Here is a 20,197-nt window from a genome sequence, read left to right as displayed (position 1 = left end):
CAAGTGACCGGACACTGAGGTCCAGCGTCCGGTCGACTCCAGTAAGGTTCTAGAAGAGTATATCTGCGACCGAACGTGTCCGGTCAGTACTGATCGGACCCTGGGGGTTCAGTGTTCGGTCGAGTACAGTAAGGTTCCAGTGAGGGTTTAATGCGACCGAACGTGTCCGGTCAGTGATGATCGGACGCTACCAGCGTCCGGTCAACACTTAAACACTGGTGTGCGGGTTGAACTGACCAGAGCGTCCGGTCAACATGACTAGAGCGTCCGGTCACCCCGCAGAAGCACATAACGGTTCGTTTTTCAGGCTGCCTTATAAATAGAAGCTCCACTCGTGTGTGGAGTCACTTTTGCTCATTCCAACAGCTGAGAAATATGTTTGTGAGTGCCAAGAAGAGCAAGGTTCTAGTGAGGTGATTGAGATTTGAGAATCCAAGAGAGTAGCCTCATTAGTGAATCAAGAGTAGCAAAGTATGCATCCACCGTTCTCATTAGGCTTCGCGTGGTCAAGTGAGAGTTCGTGCTTGTTACTCTTGGTGATCGCCATCACCTAGATGGCTTGGTGGTGATTGGGAGCTTGGTGATCACCCGGCGGAGCTTGTGACCTAACTCAAGTTATGAGCGGTTGTGGGTGATTCACCACGACGGAGTGTCAAAGAATCAACCCGTAGAGAGCACTTGATCCTTGCGCAGATCAAGGGGGAGCTACACCCTTGCGCGGGTGCTCCAACGAGAACTAGTGGAGAGTGGCGACTCTCCGATACCTTGGCAAAACATCGCCGCGTTCCTCTCTCTCTATTTACTTTGAGCAATTACTCTGAGCATTTACTTTGAACAATTCAATACTTGTTTTTACATTCATAGAATTGTCATGATAGAGTAAGTTTAGAACATAGGTTGCAAGTTCTTTGTGCGTTAGATTAATAGAAACACTTTTCTAGGCACAAGGGGTTAATTGGGCTAACCGTAGGATTTAATTATTGAAAGAAAATTTAGAATTAGCCCAATTCACCCCCCTCTTGGGCATCTTGATTCTTTCAAGTTGGTCGCAATTGAATTAAGTCAGCAGCGTGTAAGACTGCATGACCCCAACATGAAGTTGGTATGTTGCAATTTTGTAATAACGGTCTTGCAATGAGTTTAATTCTCTTAATAAGAGATTCTGCTAAACCATTTTGTGTATGGACATATGGGACAGAGTGCTGAACTTGAATTCTCAAAGCCATACAATAATCGTTAAAAGCCTTTGAGGAAAATTCAGCAGCATTGTCCATTCGAATTGATTGAATTTGATGTTCAGGATGATGTGCTCTAAGTCTAATAACTTGAGCAATAATTTTTGCAAAAGCATGGTTACGTGTGGACATAAGACATACATGAGACCATCGAGTAGATGCATCTATTAGAACCATAAAGTACCTGAACGGTCCAGACGTTGGTTGTATGGGGCCACAAATATCTCCTTGAATGCGTTCAAGAAATTTTAGTGGCTCATTTTGGATCTTAACGGGCGATGGTCGTACGATCAATTTCCCTGTAACGCATGAAGTGCACATAAAATCTGAAGATTTCGAGAATTTAGCAGTAGTTAACTCATGACCTTTAGAATTGCTGATAATTTTTCGCATCATCCCTATACCAGGATGGCCAAGGCGTTCATGCCAAATTTTGAATGCGTCAACATTTAAAAAATTACCTTGTACGCAACATGCGGTACTGATTTGATGTATGTGTAGTACAATCCGGACGGAAAAGAGGGAATTTTCTCAACAATTCGTTTGCTATATCCGCTATTTTTAGTAACGAGGAGAATTTCCTCATTATTGTCATCACGGGTTTCTATATGAAAACCATTTTGACAGATATCTCTATAACTTAACAAGGTACACTTTGAATCGGGATACAATAATGCATCCTCAATTGTAATTTGGGTACCCATGAGGAGTACAATAGTGGCACGACCAGAGCCAACTATCGTAGCATCGCGCCCGGCGATTGTCAAAACATTTCCTTGTCTTTTTGTAAGAGTTTGGAAATACTTTGTTTCTCTAAGTATAGAATTAGTGGTACCACTGTCCACTAGGCATAATTCCTCCTCCATCAGATTGACCCCCATAGAAACGATGGGGTTCAGAGGCATGTGCCTCTGTCGTCGTCGTTCTCTTTCTCTTGTCCAGTAGAGGAGTGCCGATGACGTGTTAGTAGTGAATGAAAATGAACAAGATTTCTGGAACAACACTTGCTTTCATTGATCTCTTAGATATATATATATATACAAAGTGAAGGGGTGTGTCCGTACGGACACAACTGTTAGTGTCCAAAGGACATGTCCCTTTGGTGACAATGGTTAACTGTCTATACTAATCCTAACTGCCTCTATCAATGGATGAGATCATCCCTGTGAAACGATGTCGTTTGGATGGATGCGTCCCTTCGGCCAGGGGGTGCCGTTTCACAACAAATATCATTCCAGCATTCCACTGCCAACTTGCAAACAGTGAAACCTTCTAGAAGTTCTCTTGCAGCAAGTATAATAAGTTTTACTCAGCAGTCTGCAAGATCATCCATGTTATCAAAATCCTACATGGAGCTAAGAGAATTGAGGAGCACGATTTGAACCAAAGAATACTGAAGATCTCGGTTAATTTTCAAGTTGGCTGGACATTGTATTGTGGTCCTCCAGAATCATCGGCAAAGATGAAAAAAATAGAGAAATCCACGTCCTGTTCTTGAGCTGTTCTTGAGCACTACTTCAGCAGTATTTTTCAGTGAATAAACAGTGTTTTCCTCTCGTAACAAATCAGTATAAGCCAAATTTTAGCGAAACGAACCGAGCTCAAAGGTGGATGTCAGCACACAAGAGGAATATAAGAAAGGGAAATGGGATCCCTTGATGGCTTTAAATTCATTAAAAAACATTCCATGGACATGAAATAAAAATCTGATGGTTGTCAGACATATCATAACCAAATTCGTCCATGGACCGGAGAAACGCCCATATGGTCATGGCTAGTCACTTCAATTGAACCTCAGATTCCGATCCTCTTTTATGCAACGACACAAATTAAAGCCTCAATCCCAACTCTTCCAACAAACAAAATTTAAGCTAAGCATCGCCATTGCTCCCATGAACCCAACCTATGCATTCATCGACTTGATACCTACTACTATTGTCTATTGACGCATGTACACTGAAGTTGGCAGTGAGCTGTGGACGTGGTCGCCGGTCGGGATCGGTCAGGCACTCAGGCCATCTTGGGCTTGGCCACCGCGAGCATGGCAAGGCGATGCCCAGCAGCAGCAGTGCGAAAGCGAAGAAAGTCGCTGCCGGCCCCTCGACGAGGCCGGCCCAGCTGGCCACCACCGGCGCGGCCACGACGAAGTAGCCGGTCCAGTCCATGGCCATGGTCCCCGCGCCACGGACGACGGCCTCGTCCCCTCGGCGATTGCCGCTCCCGACGGGACGGTTCTCATCTTACAGCATACGCTCCATCGGTCGGAGCGGGAGCATGGCGAGGCCGATGAAGGCGAACCCAAGCAGCAAGAGTGCGTAGCCGAAGAGTGCCGCACCCGGCGTGTCGGCGAGGCTGGCACAGGCCCCCATCACGGGCGCGGCCACGAGGAGGTACCCGCACCATGTCATTCCGGCGTTGGGGAAGGCGGCCTCCTGGTGGTTGCCGGCGTCGTCAACCACGGCGCGGCTCTCGCGCGCCTGCACACGCTCCATCCGTCGGGGCGGGATCGGGATCGGGAGCACGGCCTATTAATGATTTTTTCAACCCCTCGATGGAAGTTTCAGTCTGATTTCGGATCAAAACAGGAAGAACAACGATGCATCAAACCCTAAAAAATTGAATGCACAGAATCCTAATCTAGGGCATCGGCTAAAGATTGGATGGGGAGGCAGAATCGCACGGCTGTTAACCTGAAGGCCGCTCGAAGATGACGTGCGCAACATGGAGGATGCTTAGCCGATCTCCATCTCCCTAATCGCCGCTGCCGCGGCCTGGTCCATCACCGGCCACCTAGCTCCAGCGGCCCGGCGCCCCGGCACTCCACTCGGCAAGCCAGACCGCCACACGGACGCGAGCAACATCTCTAGAACCACCGTGTTCTGACGCTGCTTCTCCTCCCTAGCGCCTACACCACGACAGGCCCATTGATAATTCCAGACAAGGGGGGCTGAGAGATCCACCTGTGGTGGCGGCGGGCTCGCTGTCCACGCGTAGGCGCTTGGCGTCCTCGCCGGTACCATTCGCGAGGCCGAGAATCTAGCAGCATACAGATGCCCTGTTGGCTCGTCCGTGCTTTTGTCTCGTCCGGCCGTGGGGTGACGGCGGCCAGGATATAAGACGGAGAGGCGTGCGGGTTGGGCATGTCACGGAAAAAATAGGGAGGAAGAACGCGTGGGTACGGCGGGCGGGTAGGGGTTGAGGACGGTGAGAAAAAAACATCCAACCCAAGGCTTCTGCCTGAGAAACACGTATAAATGTTTACAAGTTTTTTTTTTTTTGCTGGGTCCGCTCGTCAGATCACGGTGGATGATTTAGATGCATTGAATCTGATTTTAATATACTAAGGGACAAGATCTAAGGTGTATAGGAATATCAGGGTGAGAGGCTATTTTCAATTCCTTCGCTCTTTTATAGTATAGATAGATATAGTGTAGATGTAAGCCCATAGCAAAATCTTTATATCTAGAAAAGTCAAAACGTCTTAAAATTGAAATGAGAGTATTTATTGAGACCTTCTATTTTGCAACATAAACTAGAAGCTTAAAACACAAAACAATTTATAAAGACATATCCAGAACGACACCAGGGACACCACCAGATCAGTGAACCCACACGGACTAAACATAAACGCTTCATTGGCCACCACGGAGGCGCAGCACCAGGTGAAGGGTAGACTCCTTCTGGATGTTGTAGTCTGCTAAGGTACGCCCATCCTCCAGTTGCTTGCCAGCAAAGATCAGGCGCTGCTGGTCAGGTGGGATGCCTCCTTGTCCTGGATCTTTGCCTTCACATTGTCAATAGTATCAGATGACTCAACCTCCAGGGTGATGGTCTTTCCAGTCAGGGTCTTCACAAATATCTGCATGCCACCACGGAGGCGGAGAACCAAGTGAAGGGTGGACTCCTTCTGTTGTAGTCGGCGAGAGTGCGGCCATTCTCAAGTTGCTTTCCAGCAAAGATGAGGCGCTGCTGGTCTGGTGGGATGCTCTCCTTGTCTTGAATCTTCGCCTTTACGTTGTCAATAGTGTTTGAGGACTCCACCTCCAGTGTGATGGTCTTTCCCGTCAAGGTCTTGACAAAGATCTGCATGCCACCCCTGAGCCTGAGCACGAGGTGGAGGGTAGACTCCTGGATGTTATAGTCAGCAAGTGTCCGGCCATCCTCGAGTTGCTTGCCAGCAAAGATCAGACGTTGCTGATCCGGCGGGATTCCCTCCTTGCCCGATCTTTGCCTTGACATTGTCAATTGTATCCGAGGACTCAACCTCGAGGGTGATGGTCTTACCAGTGAGGGTCTTCACAAAGATCTGCATCTGCAGAGGCAAAAATCACATGGTAAGCTACAATAATAGGCGTAGAGAAACATAGTGCTCAGACAATAATGATTCAAGGCTTGACTCAGAGGTAACAAAAAGAGATCACAGACATCTAAATTTGATGAACCATGAATTAGAATATACAACACTGCATCCATCCAGATTAGGAAGATGCATACTAACTACCAATATGCTAATTACATTTATAATTAGCATGACGACTCAACATATACAAGCAGCAAATATAGAAAAAGGATTCAACATAAAAATCTGAAAGGGGTCAGCGGCTCAACAACAAATAAGTTCAGCAGTACTTCCCAAGATTCATGCATATCCTTTTGACTAAGGTGATCACAAACGGGTTAGATCTCACGTAAAATAGGCAGGGAAGACACTGGGCAAGATTTAAACATCTTAATTTTGAACATACGATGATCAACCAATTGAATTGAAACCAAATAATACCTACAGGATTGCGTCCGAGACAACATGATAGGCATGATTTAACCTTCTCAATTTGATATCAATAATACACTAATTAATTTGTTCTAAAAAATACACTAATTAATTTATCAAACTGAAACTTAATTCTAAGATATCTCCAGGATAGTGCTCTGTAGCAACACAATTGTAGTGATTTAACCTTGATTTAAATGATACACCGATCAATCTATTGAATTCAAACATAATTCTATGATATCTGCAGGATTACGCTCGAGACAACATGATAGGACTGATTTAGCCCTTTTAATAATTTTGATAATACACTAATCAACCTTTTGAAATGAACCCTAACTACTACATGATCTCTACATGATCTCGTTTCAGAAGAGAAAATAGCACCGTCCTTTATGGAAGGCAACAAGCAAACAATCAATCAAATCATAAGCGGTCTAGAATCTATTCAGACTTGTATGAGCAAATAAACATGTAGCTCGATCGGATCAGAAAAGATAACTGGATCAAGTTCATCCAATAAACGTAAAAGGGAACACACCAACAATCTAACAATTTTAGTACGGAGTGCGACATCGAGTTTCGAAAATCGACCATACAAGTTCGTTAAAAAAAATCGACAATACACGCTTATGCGGAATCGAGATTAGAGAGAATCGACCCTACACGCTTAGGCAAACCGCTTAGACAAATCGAGAGAGGTTGACGAATCGAGGGAGCGTGTACCTTGACGAGACGATCGGTAGAGCCTTGTTTCCTTCGTCTGCGTGCCGATGGTGCGGAGAATTCGCGATTGGGATCGGGGGCGGCTGATGGATTGGGGAAACCGGAGGCCGGGTGTGGACTGTGGACTCTTATCGTGGGGACGGAGGGGCCCACCTGGCGTGCTTCGGTTACGTCACGCCTCACGGGTCACGGCAACCAAATCGCGCTGCGAACAAGAGGCCGTGGCGGAATCCGGCCCCACAACGCAGCTCTCCTCCAACACCGATAACAGCAGGCCAGTTTTGTGATGGGCTTTCGAGGTCCGATTGTTTAAGAAGCTACTATACAGCCCAACCTAGAAAACGACGAGTTGGGCTTCAGTACCTATCCTCCTCAATCCTCCTATAGAAAAAGGGAAAAAGTCCAAAAAAAGTTGTAGCAGTAGTCGAATTTTCACCTAGTTATTAATTATGTCTATAAAAACGCGTCCTCGCTCCATGTGATAAGCTCAATCCTCGTAACATCCGCAGCAAATCAGGAAGGCAAAAATTTCGCGTCGTCAGCCTGCCGCTGGGTGCGATCGCCCGCCCGCTCGCATGCTTCCCCGGCAGGAAGGAAAACCGCACGGAAGGAAGCTCGCTGGCCGTCCCCGGAAGGAAGGAAAACCACGGCCCTCTCCTATCGGCTTCCATACGCGCGCCTCCGCAATCTCCGGAAGGAAGGAAGCAAATCGCTAGCACCCGCCTCCGCGCGCCTCCGTGGTCACTGAACGATCAACGCATAGAAGGTAGGAAAAAAATCATCTCACCCACGGAAAGAAACCCGCCAATCCGTTTCTTTCTTTCTTTCCCGTCAGTGCTCTATTCCTCGCTCGGCTCCATCTTCCTTGATCATTCATTGATCAACCGGCCCGACGGCAGCAAGCACCCATCGGTACTGTGCTTGATCCGACACGGCGTGACCGCGCTCTATCCCTCACTCGCTCGGCTCGGTACTCTTCAATCCCCATCCATCGATTGTCCCGACGGCAGCAAGCACCCAATGGTACTGTGCCTGATCCGGCACGGCGTAATAGCCTACTAGAAGCACGACGCGAGCAACGACCACCACACAGGTGCCCATCAAATCCATATTGCTCTGCTCAAACTTTTGTGATAGATTGCCTGCTCTACTACAATTTTTGTGATTGATATATCGCATTGCTCCACTGCAATTTTTATGGTCGATTGCATTGTTTATCTGCGCTGCTCGAGGTCTATATATGTGTCTTGTTTAAACGTTTGTTGTTTAGGCATGAATTCGATCTCTGTTTCCATGATTCCTCTAAACAGGAGTGGTGAAACGCTAATCCACTGCAATGCCGCACAGCACGGCCGCATGCACGTGGCACGCCGACGGGATGGGAGGGCGACGACATGGCGCCGAGGTGAAGCGGCAAGCGCAGCCCACGAATTCTCGCTCTCAGCGCACCGCGCTGGGTACATCGCTACATCTGCGCATCACCATACCTTTGGCCGTCGCCTGCAAGTACGTCGGTCATCTGTCAATATTACTGCTACTCTGATGTTGCATCCAGTAAACTTCGTTGTTCTGAATTTCTGATGTTTGATTCAATCAATCATTTTCACTTAAAGTGATATCAATTGATTTGTTTGATCGTGTCGCAGCGATTCTTTGCACACTGCCTACTGTAGTCCTCAAGTATGGGAAGCCTCTTTTACTCACTAACTAATGTAATGTGATCTTTATTTGTACAATAATCAGGATTTTATATCTCTATCCTTCAGAAAAGCATAAAACGAGTATATCTACCGAAAGTATCTGTCTTTACCATCACAGTTCTTTTTTTTCCTCAGCGCACGAGCCACGACGGACGAGAGGCGAGACAGCGGGATCCATGGCCCCATGGCCATCTCTTCGAGAAGCAGGTCGGGCTCGAGCTACCGCTGATGGATGATGGCGGCAACAACAACTTCTACGCGACGAGGTTAGTTTTGTGTGCCATTGTCTCATCCGTTGGTTTCCAGCGGTGAGGTCTCATTCCATCTTCTAAAGTCCAGGGGCTGTAGTTTGATTTGTTCTGATTTTTTTCTTTGGCAAAGGTCCTGGGACGTGCTCAAGAACAAAGTCTGGTTCTGACTTCTTTGATTGGCTAATTGATCTGGTGATCTATGAGGAGGGACAACTTCTCAAGTAAATACAGTATTCTATTAAGCTCACGACTTGATGGCTGGGTGCTCCATACAGTTACATTGGCAGTACATCCATATATCAAAGTCAACCTCTTATTATTGTATTGCAATATTCCCTCAGAGGCACTTCGTCGGTGTCCCTTAATGTGTAGATTATTACTAAAAAAATTGCCATTCTTAATTTCCTACCTTCCATGCAGTGTTCCCTCCAGCGGCACTTCGTCGCCTTTAGCCAGGGTAGCATCTGTTTGAAAAGTTACAATGACAAGCTTCTAAGTCATCAGGCTTCAGAGTTAGTTGTACACTTGATGTTTGTTTATGCTAGATTATCTTTCCTGTTGAACACACAGTTTTACACTTCTACTCTAAAAAACATAATTTAATTCATACCATTTTAGCTTCAAGGAATCGATATAGTTATTGCTGGTTCTCTTTGTCTGAATCTTTACATTTTTGCACCACATATTCCAAAAGCAATAAGTATTCATTTCAACTAACTTATCACTTAATGTCACATCTTCAGTATTGCTCCTTATATCATTTTATTGATACAAATTTGATATCCCTTTGTTCCTCATGATTTCTGCGTAAAGAAATATAGGGGACTGATATCCCTTGGTGCTAAACATTAGTATCATCCAACCCCCATGTACATTCCACTGGATATTTTGTGCATAAAAAAATATAGGGGACTGGTATTTTAGTTGTATCATATATATCATTAACTAATTATAGATTATATATCATCTACACAGATTACAATACAAGTCCATTGTTTCTAAATAATCAGCTCAAGGATCTTAAGCAAGCTTGTGAGGGTTGTTTTTCATTATAATGTGACAACTGAGCTTCTAGATTTCCATTTTAATAAAATATTTTCTGTTTGCTGCAGTGATTCTTGCGTTCTGATTTTAATCTCACCATGTCATGAAGAATAACACTTACAGAGATTTTTTATCTTTTTTATTTACTAAAACATTCATAACTGTTGTTGTCCGTTGCTTGCTTGAAGGAGTCGAGCCAACAAGTGTTTGAACGAGTCGAATGAACAAGTGCCGGAAGAAGCAAGAAGTCTATGGCCCCCGGCTCGCTGAATCTTGGCTGAAACTGACTGAAAACACTGTTCTGGCTGAATTGTTACTAGAGAAAAACACGGTTCTGGTTGAAAAAACAAGTCGAACAAGCCGGATATGGGGTAAACCGAACGGTATGTCAGGGTTACTGTGAGGCTATGTCAAAGGCACAGCCGTCGGAAGGCGCTGAAGCTGAACGCGTAGATCTTCCAGTGAGAGTGCTCCTCCGTCACGAAATTATTCTTTTGTTAATCACGTTGTAGCTCTCTTTGTATCGGTATGCGTGATTGACGAGTTGCTACTTACTTTGTCCGATCAACGCTCGCTATGTTGTTGTAACACTTCTTTCTTCTTAATGAAAAATGTCAAAGGTGACTTCATTCTAATAGATGCATATTTCCTAATTACCTGGATATAGCTGCGACTGCAGTGCAGTGCGCAGGGACACACAGAAATGCAAATTAAGATTTTGGATGGTTCTGGTACACATATAGGATAAGAATCCCAAGTTTTAAGCTGGTAGGACATGTACTAATTATGCATGGTGAAACTTATTAGTTTTCTGTTTTCTTAGACCTGCTACATACTCTGTTCTTTATCAAGCTGATATAGATAAACACCGGATAATATACCTGATGATATTTTCCGTGTTTCGAAAGGGTTTATGATTCTCTAAATTGTCTTGTCAATTTGGGATTCCTGGACCATAGGATTATTTTACCCGGTGACACTTCGCGTCGTTCGCTCCCAAGCCTCCCCCAGCGCGCGCTCGTCTCATCCCCCGCTCGGTGTCTCCCCAGCATCATCCGTCATCTCTCTCGCAATCCTCACAGTCCTCCAATCACGCTCCCTTCAATTATGCTCCCTTCAAATTGCGAGATAGAGTCCTCCAATCACGCCCCACACCATCGCGACCCTCTCCCCCGTGCCCCTCGTCGATCGCACGCTCTCCCCTGATCCCCTCGCTAGCCGACGCTCCTCACTGATTGGAGGCCGCCGCGCCCGTTCTTCTTCAAGGAAGCACCAATGGCGTGCTTTTCCCTGATCGCGTCCTCCTCGCTAGATTGCTGCAGTCATGCATCGAGCAAGGATGTCCATCACGATCATGCACCCACGCGGCCACGCCTACCCCGCCGACGCCTTCCCTCGTCGCTACACGGACAACGGAGATGATCTAAGGTGAAAACCCGCGGTGGCGCGTCAAGGGCAAGCCACAACTGCAACCGTCTTGGCCAATCAAGATCGTGGATCATCGACGTTGCCATCCAAGGTGTGCCATTTTCTATTATAGTTCTTTTTCTTTCCATAATATCTAAGTACTGAGACGACCAGATGACAAAGCGGCCATCACCCGGAGGCCAACGACCATCAGCAACAGGAAGCGTCATGGAATAAAGAGGGGTGAGGTTTATACTGCCACCATCACCATCGTGATTGAAGGGACCGTGACGCCTAAGAGGGGGGGGGGGGGGTGAATTAGGCAACTTAAAATTCTAACTCTAAACTATGGCCTCTTTTTCTAATCCTAGCAAAACCTATGCAATTGTGCAACTATGGTTTTGCTAGTGTGTTGCTATCTCTACCGCAAACGTAGTAAAGTAATCAATGTAAATGCGGAAGCTAAAGAGCAAGGTAGAGATATGCAAACTCCCGTCGACGACTCCGGTATTTTTACCGATGTATCGAGAAGCGTGCAAGCTTCCCCCTAGTCCTCGTTGGAGCCCCTCGCAAGAAATCCCTCGCAAGGGCTAAGCTCCCGGTCGGGTGACTCCGTGGATAGCCTCGGGCCTTCCCCATGCGCAAGTGGGTCTCTGATGTGCCTCTCGGCAAGCCTCTCACAGATGCTCCCCGCCGTCTTCACTATCAAGCTTCCGGCCGAAACGTCGCGGGCCTTGTTCCCTCCGATACACGGTGGCGGCCACACCACAAACGCGGTTGGTGTGATCTTGCAAGACTTCAAGCCCCTCCGATGTACAACACTTGTGCTCGCAAGCACTGGGTGGCAAGAGGTATGCAAACCTCACTAAACACTAGGCAAACACCTAGAGCAAGCGCATAAGCGGTGGTCTAATCAACCTAAGCATTTCGCAAAGCACTTATGCTAATCACCTAATAAAACACTAAGCACTATGCATGTGGAGATCACTAAAACGGTGTATCAACACCCTTGGTATGTTTCCTCAGCTCCACTATCTTCAAATGTCCGGTTGGGGGTTGTATTTATAAGCCCCACTGAGAAAGTAGCCGTTGGGGTTGAACTTCCGCGAAACTGCTACTGACTGGACGCTGAATCATCCTGACCGGACACGTCCGGTCGTCCCGACCATTGAGCTGGCAATTTACTGATCGGACGCTGGCCAGTGTCTGGTCGCTTGCCACCAGACGCGTCCGGTCGCAGATTTGCCGCTCTGGAACCTTACTGTAATCGATCGGACGCTGCTGTCCTGCGTCCGGTCGGTTGCCACCAACGTCCGGTCCAGCGTCCGGTCGCCTATCTGCCAAGCCACTTGCCCAGCGTCCGGTCGCAGCGTCCGGTTGCTTGTCCAGCGTCCGGTCCTGTATCCGGTCACCACAGTGAGCTCATTTCTTCGCGATCTTTCATACGGCTTGGTTCCAATCTTTATGCTTGGACTTTGTTTGATTTCTTGGGTCTTCTCTTGTGCTTCTAAGGTTTTGCTTGAGGTGTTGATCATCCGATCATCACGTTGCCTTTGTCCAAGTTACGTCTTGCCCCCTATTGAACTACAAAACAACCACTTGCAAATTTATTAGTCCAATTTGGTTGTGTTGGTTATCAAACACTAAAATACAAAGTAAATGGGCCAAGGGTCCATTTTCCTTACAATCTCCCCCTTTTTGGTGATTGATGCCAACACGACCAAAGCAAGCAAATAATAAGATTTTGGAAGTTAAAAACTACCTACTTGCTAGGATGCAATGCAAAGGGCAATGTTATATGATACTATTTGACAGATACCAAATAAAACTTTACTTAAAAGCTTGTCTTGCCCTTGCAAATGTCCCCATGTGATATTATGGATTAAAGCCTAGCTTTCTAAAAAAAATCTCCCATTACTTAGATTAACCCATAATTCACTTTCCTCCCTTTTTCGGACCATTACTACTTGTAACTAAATGCTTGCCTTTGGTCCTTCAAATTCTCCCCCTTTGACATCAAACACCGAAAAGGAAGACATTAGTAGCACAAGGGAGGATCAAATTTCGTGATCCTTTGTGTAAAAGGTGAAATGGATCACAAATTTTGACTCTCACATTATATAGACTAAGCTCCCCCTAAAAATATGCATACATATGGTAGAAAGCAAAGTATATGCATAGTTAGTAATTTATTGTACAAGAGAGATTAATCTATATAATGCATGGAGAAAGTATATAAATATGAAATTAGATCAACATGATGATGCTAAATGAATAATGATGCTTAACTCCGGGGACTCCAATTTCCTTACAATAAGACTACTACATATGTGATAGGTTTCAAAAATTGATATCATTTGAATAAGTGTTAGTCTCAAGTCATCCAACTTGTACATTAAGCCCCCCTAAATTTGTGCACACAAGTGTTGAATACTTGTGATATTTGTGCACATTGATTTAAGTATCAAAATACCACTTGAAAGATGATATTTGGGAGAGATTATCTACAATTTGGACTTTGGCACATATTAGATAAATAATTGTTAAACAAGCTATATGCCGTGCTTCTAAACAATTTTAAACCATGTAGGTTTGCTCCAAGGGTTGATAATGAAACCGAGCAAGCCTACCATATGATATACCTATTGAATGCATGACAAAAGATTAAAGCATGTAAATGCAAACATAGGCATGAAAAATAACTAGATGCTTTAAGAGTATATCAATTGAAAGATAATGCCAATTGAAATGAATACTATTTGAAAGTAATGACATCTAGTTACCTAACATGGGAAGGGGAATTTGGGTCCATAGTATTCACTAACTCACTTGACAATGATTTTGTCCATCATGATGCACCCCATGAAATGCACCCATACATTTCCAAGTCTCCAAATTCCCCGAAGTCCGATGGACTTCTCACTTCCCTTTCAGGATCCAAACCTTCTTGGTGCTTTTCATGTTGGAAATGATTTCCTTTGGCACTCAAAAGCATCTGACCACATTGTTGACTTGCTTGTTCACCTTGATGGCCACCACCTTGTCATTTTTCTTCTTCTTCAAGAGATAAGGTGTGGAGGCCTTCTTGTCCACCTTGTTGGTGTAGGTGTTGGAGAGCTTGCTTGTTTGCTTTTTCTCCTTCTTTGCTCCTCCCCCATTCTTCACCTTGCACTCATAGGACTTGTGGCCTTCCTTGTGGCACATGTAGCAAATCACAGTTTGTCCTTCATCAAGCTTCTTCACTCCCTTGACGGTGTTATCTTGATGAAGTTGGGTTTGCTTCACCTTGCCTTTCACTTGAGTCAAGTCCTTGGTGAGACGAGCTACTTCTTGCTTGAGTTGCTCATTCTCCTTTGCAACCTCTTGTGTGCATGTATCTACAACAACTTTCTCAACACAAACTTGGTTGCACAAATGTGAGTCTAAACATAAATCATTACAAGAAATAGAGGCATCCTTTTTAGACATGTTAAAGATAGAACTTTTCTTTTTAGATGCCTTGGTGGGGGTTGAGCTAACGGCTTCAAGATTAGCAACTTTATTAGTTAGCTCATCACAATGTTTGCATATAGTTTCCATTTTAGCAAGCAAACTATTATATGCTTCTTGTGAGCTAGATAACTTTTCTTTTAATTTTTCATTTTTCTTTAAAAGCTGCTCATCATTGATTGTGCATGCATTTGTTGGTGCACTAGTCTCAAGTTTCTCAATTTTAGTAGATAGTTCAACATTGAGATTAGCAAAGTTCTCATATTGTTCAAGCAAGGTTTTGTATGTTTTTTGTGAACTATCTAGCTTTTCTTTTAAACTTTTAAGCTTCTTTTGTTGACTAGTGCAAACTTTAGCATAATTAAGATTTTCTTGCACAAGTTTGTGATAAGAAGGTATATCATCATCACTATCACTCTCACTAGAGGAAGAGCTTTCGTTACCTCGTGCCATAAGGCACACACGAGAAGAGCTTGATGATGAGTGCTTGCGGCCTCGCCTCTTGTGATGGGGTTCTTCTTCACTTGAAGAATCATCCCATGATCTTATTCATGTGAGGGCTTGGTTCTTGCATGCCTTCTTCTTTGTCTTAGGTGTGGGCTTGTTTGGACAAGTTTCCACAAAGTGTCCCGACTCGTCGCATCCGTAGCATCCTCTCTTTCTTTACTCATTTCTTTGATTAGTGAAAATGAGATCTTGAATTTGGATGGGCACACCCTTGACATTGAGCCTTTGGATCATCTTCTCCACCTTGTTGATTAATTTGATTGATTCTTCATCAAGGTCAGAGGTGGAGGAGGAAGACTGATCATCACTTGAATCTTCATCATCATCATCATCATCATCATCATCATCTTCTTCATCTTCACTTGAGGAACTTGAGCTTGAGCTTGTCTCAACTTGCTTGCCCTTCATCTTTTTCTTCTCGCTACAAGCGAGAGCTTTGCCTTTGCTTGATGAGGAAGCTTCTTCTTGACCCATCTTACGTGACATTTCAAATGCCACTATCTTGCCAATTACTATGCCTGGGGTCATGTTGCTCAAGTTCTCCATGTTGTGAAGGATGGTGATGATGCTTGCATATTTCTTTTGTGGTAGAACGGAGATAATCTTCCTCATGATGTCCGCATCATCTAGCTTTAATAATCCTATTGAATGGAGCTCATTGATAATTAGATTCAATCGAGAATACATATCACGAACAAGCTCATCATCATTCATAGCAAAGGAATCATAATTTTGCTTAGCTAGACAATGTTTTTGCTCACGGACATTACTTGTGCCGTCATGGAGCTCTTGGAGTTTTAACCAAATTTCATGTGCCGTATTTAAGGTGAACACTTGGTTAAACACATCCATGCTAAAAGATTCAAACAAGCAATTCTTAGCTCTAGCATTAAAATGCATTTCTTTTTTGTCACTCTTTGTGGGCTTTTCGGGATTCTTAATGGGTTTCATCCCGTCACAAGTGACTCTCCATACACCTAAATCAACCGCCTCAAGGTGGCAAGCCATTCTAGCTTTATAGTAGAGGAAGTTAGTGCCATCGAATTGTGGAGGCCTAGCGGTATCCATCCCAACCACTCTACAATAGCGTCGGCTCAACGACGATTAAGTCAAAGGTCCAAATATGAGCCAACTGGCTCTAATACCAATTGAAGGGACCGTGACACTTAAGAGAGAGGGGGGGGGGGTGAATTAGGCAACTTAAAATTCTAACTCTAAACTATGGCCTCTTTTTCTAATCCTAGCAAAACCTATGCAATTGATAAACTATCTAAATGTGCAACTATGGTTTTGCTAGTGTGTTGCTATCTCTACCGCAAACGTAGTAAAGTAATCAATGTAAATGCGGAAGCTAAAGAGCAAGGTAGAGATATGCAAACTCCCATCGACGACTCTGGTATTTTTACCGATGTATCGAAAAGCGCGTAAACTTCCCCCTAGTCCTCGTTGGAGCCCCTCGTAAGGAATCTCTCGCAAGGGCCAAGCTCCCGGTCGGGTGACTCCATGGATAGCCTCGGGCCTTCCCTATGCACAAGTGGGTTTCTGATGTGCCTCTCAGCAAGCCTCTCACGGATGCTCCCCGCCGTCTTCACTATCAAGCTTCCGGCCAAAACATCGTGGGCCTTGTTCCCTCCGGTACACGGTGGCGGCCACACCACAAACGCGGTTGGTGTGATCTCGCAAGACTTCAAGCCCCTCCGATGTACAACACTTGTGCTCGCAAGCACGGAGTGGCAAGAGGTATGCAAACCTCACTAAACACTAGGCAAACACCTAGAGCAAGCGTATAAGCGGTGGTCTAATCAACCTAAGCACTTCGCCAAGCACTTATGCTAATCACCTAATAAAACACTAAGCACTATGCATATGGAGATCACTAAAACGGTGTATCAACACCCTTGGTATGTTTCCTCAGCTCCACTATCTTCAAATGGCCGGTTGGGGGTTGTATTTATAAGCCTCACTGAGAAAGTAGCCGTTGGGGTCGAACTTCCATGAAACTGCTACTGACCGGACGCTGAATCATCCTGACCAGACGCGTCCGGTCGTCCCGACCGTTGAGCCGGCAATTTACTGATCAGACGCTGGCCAGTGTTCGGTTGCCTGCCACCGGACGCGTTCGGTCGTAGATTTGCCGCTCTGGAACCTTACTGTAATCGATCGGACGCTGCTGTACTGCGTCCGGTCGGTTGCCGCCAGCGTCCGGTCCTGCATCCTGTCACCACAGTGTGCTTATTTCTTCGCGATCTTTCATACGGCTTGGTTCCAATCTTCATGCTTGGACTTTGTTTGATTTCTTGGGTCTTCTCTTGTGCTTCTAAGGTTTTGCTTGAGGTGTTGATCATCCGATCATCACGTCGCCTTCGTCCAAGTTACGTCTTGCCCCCTATTGAACTACAAAACAACCACTTGCAAATTTATTAGTCCAATTTGGTTGTATTGGTCATCAAACACCAAAATTCAAAGTAAATGGGCCAAGGGTCCATTTTTCTTACAGTGATCTGATCCAAGGTTTTGTAAAAATACTAAGATTTTTGGATCAGAACATATACACGTACAGTTAGCATGGTGTGGTTTTGATGTTTGCTGCTTGCATCTTAAGAACAGAACCTGGCCATGTGCCGAGTGTGAGATTGCTGCCCTGAACTACTATCAAGAACAAGCAGAATGCAATAGTTTCTACAATAAGCAGTTTGTGATTGAATTAATCATCGTTCTGTTTCAGCCTTGTTGTTTCAGTCGACTTCTATCTGAATACCAATAATTTGAAATTGGCTCTTCTTCCTTGTTGTTTCAGCCTTTTGTTTCAGTCGACTTTAATTGTTTGCTGGTTTCAACTATCTGCCACAACGCTATAGACGGCCCTAGGGGCAATCCAGGTTTTTTGTTCGGTTCATTTTATGTGTGCCAATAATTCATAATAACTTCGGGATGGCATTTGCGATAAATTCATAGCTTCAACGACTTCAGCGAGGGTGTGTATCAAAGCTTGCTTTCTAAGTATAATTCCTGTTTAGACATTTCCTGTAGCTTTCAGGTTGCTTCTCTGGCTTCCTTTTTTTTGGTTGAGGGCTCCATTTTTTTCTCACATGTAACACTATGCAAATATATATTTTTTGTGGTAGACAAAAACATGCAAGACTGAGACCAATATCTTCAGATAAAAAATATGCAAAATTGATTTTGTCGGACAGTGAACATTGTAAACAAAGGCATTTATCTAGCAAAAAATTTACTTGTACCATTTCTTTTTTCTTTTAGTTCAGCAGAACTGACAGGGCATAATAGATGATCAATAGATGGCCACTTATTATGAACCCTATTGTGGCGTTTTTTTTCTTACTCTTTCCAGGTTGTTCACTTTTGCTGTGGTTCAAATTATTTTAGCTTGTTATTGATAGAAACTTTATAATCTTCTTGGAAAATCTGCTTCTACAAAAATTACGATCTCATTCAACCAAAGGTAGTATACCCGTAAATTTTGCAATGGCAAGTTTCCATTATGATACATAATAGAGATGGCTTGAAATCGCTAATATCTAAGGAACAGAGGAAGCGAAGAGAGGCCATTGCGCATTTTGGTTCCACAGTAAAGGTTTACTCTTGCACTTCATGAACTACATTTTATTTATTTAAGACACAGTTAGTTGGCCATGTCAATACTAAATGGGAATGAGTACAATATTTGCTTTCGAGCAGCTTTCTTTTTCACTGAATTTGTGCTTACGAAACAAATACAGCACCGGAAGATTGATAAATTAATTGCATAGGTCATTTGTCCTATTTGTTTCTGGGGGCTTCTTTAAGTGCATTCTTATAGTATTCCGTTTGAACTATCCTCCGTTGAACAAAAATAACATGGGTGATCTAAGTAACAATGATTATATTGAGTGCCTTCGCATGTAAATTCATTTCTTTGATCATTTTGGTGCGATAAGTGATCAAGTACTATATTTTCTTGCAACCTTAGACATTAATCAAGGCATTTCAGCTCCGGTATGTTTGCTCTTTGAATAATCTTTAGCGTGTAGGTGTGCCATGGACAATATTTGCTCTGGAGCAGCTTTGTTTTTCACTGAATTTGTGCTTAGGAAACAAATACAACACTGGAAGATTGATAAATTGCACAAATCATTTGTCATTTGATAAATTGCATAGGGATTTTCGCTTCGGCTGCTAAAAACCTGAAAACGTCTGATTTCGAATCAAACATCACTGCAGACCTTAGAAGTTCAGTGTGTTAGTGACATTGATACATATGTAGGCAACTATCTACAAACTGATGATGTCTTCTGTTTTTTATTATTATGCCTTATGTCTTTAATAGCTAATGGGAGGATGAAAATATTTACTTGAATATACACATGGATGATGAAACTCACTATAATTTGTGTGTAGATGATCAAAATGAGCTCATTCTTTCTCCTTGTATGTTTGGTGTTTTTCTTAGATGTTACTGATGATGCTTAGCACACTAAAGAGAACTACTAACTTTCATTTTTAATTCTCCAGTGAGACCATCACTTATTGTTTTTTTGAATGGTACAATTTATTAATTGCTTGTGTTGCCATTAGTTTCGGAATCGGGTCTTGTGGTCTGACAAGAAAATTGATTTAATTATTTTAAAAATGTGTAAATTATATTTGAAACATGATAGTACTAAAGGTGGTTTGTCTCTTCTGAGCTAGAAAGTTGTTTTTATATGTATCTTATTTCCTTATAATGCAATCAAAGTATTCTATGGTGTTTTAGATATTTTATTAAACTAGGTAGCGTGCCGTGCGTTGCTACGGGACAACTAAACTTTTATACTAAAAACACATAGATCGTACAATAAGATAACAATACTATGAAATTAAATACCGACGTTAAAGTGACATTTAATTTAAAAACCAAAGTTTATGAAATTAACACAGTCACAGAGAGCGCGACGTCATAAATTCACAAACTCAACTGTATAGACATTTCCGTGCTAACGCTATAGGATATTTCATAATAATGCAAATCAAATAAGCAAAAGGCAATGCATATCTTGATATTAAAGCATAGAATGAGATATAAGGTTC

At 43.8% G+C, this 20,197-nt stretch overlaps 1 long non-coding RNA gene and 1 pseudogene across 2 annotated transcripts; one reads left to right on the top strand and one right to left on the bottom strand.

Moving 5' to 3' along the window:
- The window catches only part of LOC136521943 (polyubiquitin-like), a 256,415-nt pseudogene extending 250,868 nt beyond the window's left edge, over nt 1-5,547 (bottom strand).
- Nucleotides 5,548-7,883: 2,336 nt separating this feature from the next.
- Nucleotides 7,884-9,288, top strand: LOC136521949 (uncharacterized). 2 transcript variants are annotated; one of them, XR_010775722.1, is made up of 4 exons: nt 7,884-8,238; nt 8,379-8,444; nt 8,568-8,698; nt 8,814-9,288. It is a non-coding gene; the product is annotated as an uncharacterized lncRNA (long non-coding RNA). The 2 variants fall into 2 exon arrangements; XR_010775723.1 differs by lacking the exon at nt 8,379-8,444.
- The last annotated feature ends 10,909 nt before the right edge of the window (nt 9,289-20,197 follow it).

The sequence above is a fragment of the Miscanthus floridulus genome, chromosome 18, assembly GCF_019320115.1.
Source record: "Miscanthus floridulus cultivar M001 chromosome 18, ASM1932011v1, whole genome shotgun sequence".
In the NCBI taxonomy this organism is placed as follows: Eukaryota; Viridiplantae; Streptophyta; class Magnoliopsida; order Poales; family Poaceae; genus Miscanthus; species Miscanthus floridulus.
Note: the sequence above shows the minus strand (reverse complement) of the source record. Positions and strands in the feature narration are given on the sequence as shown.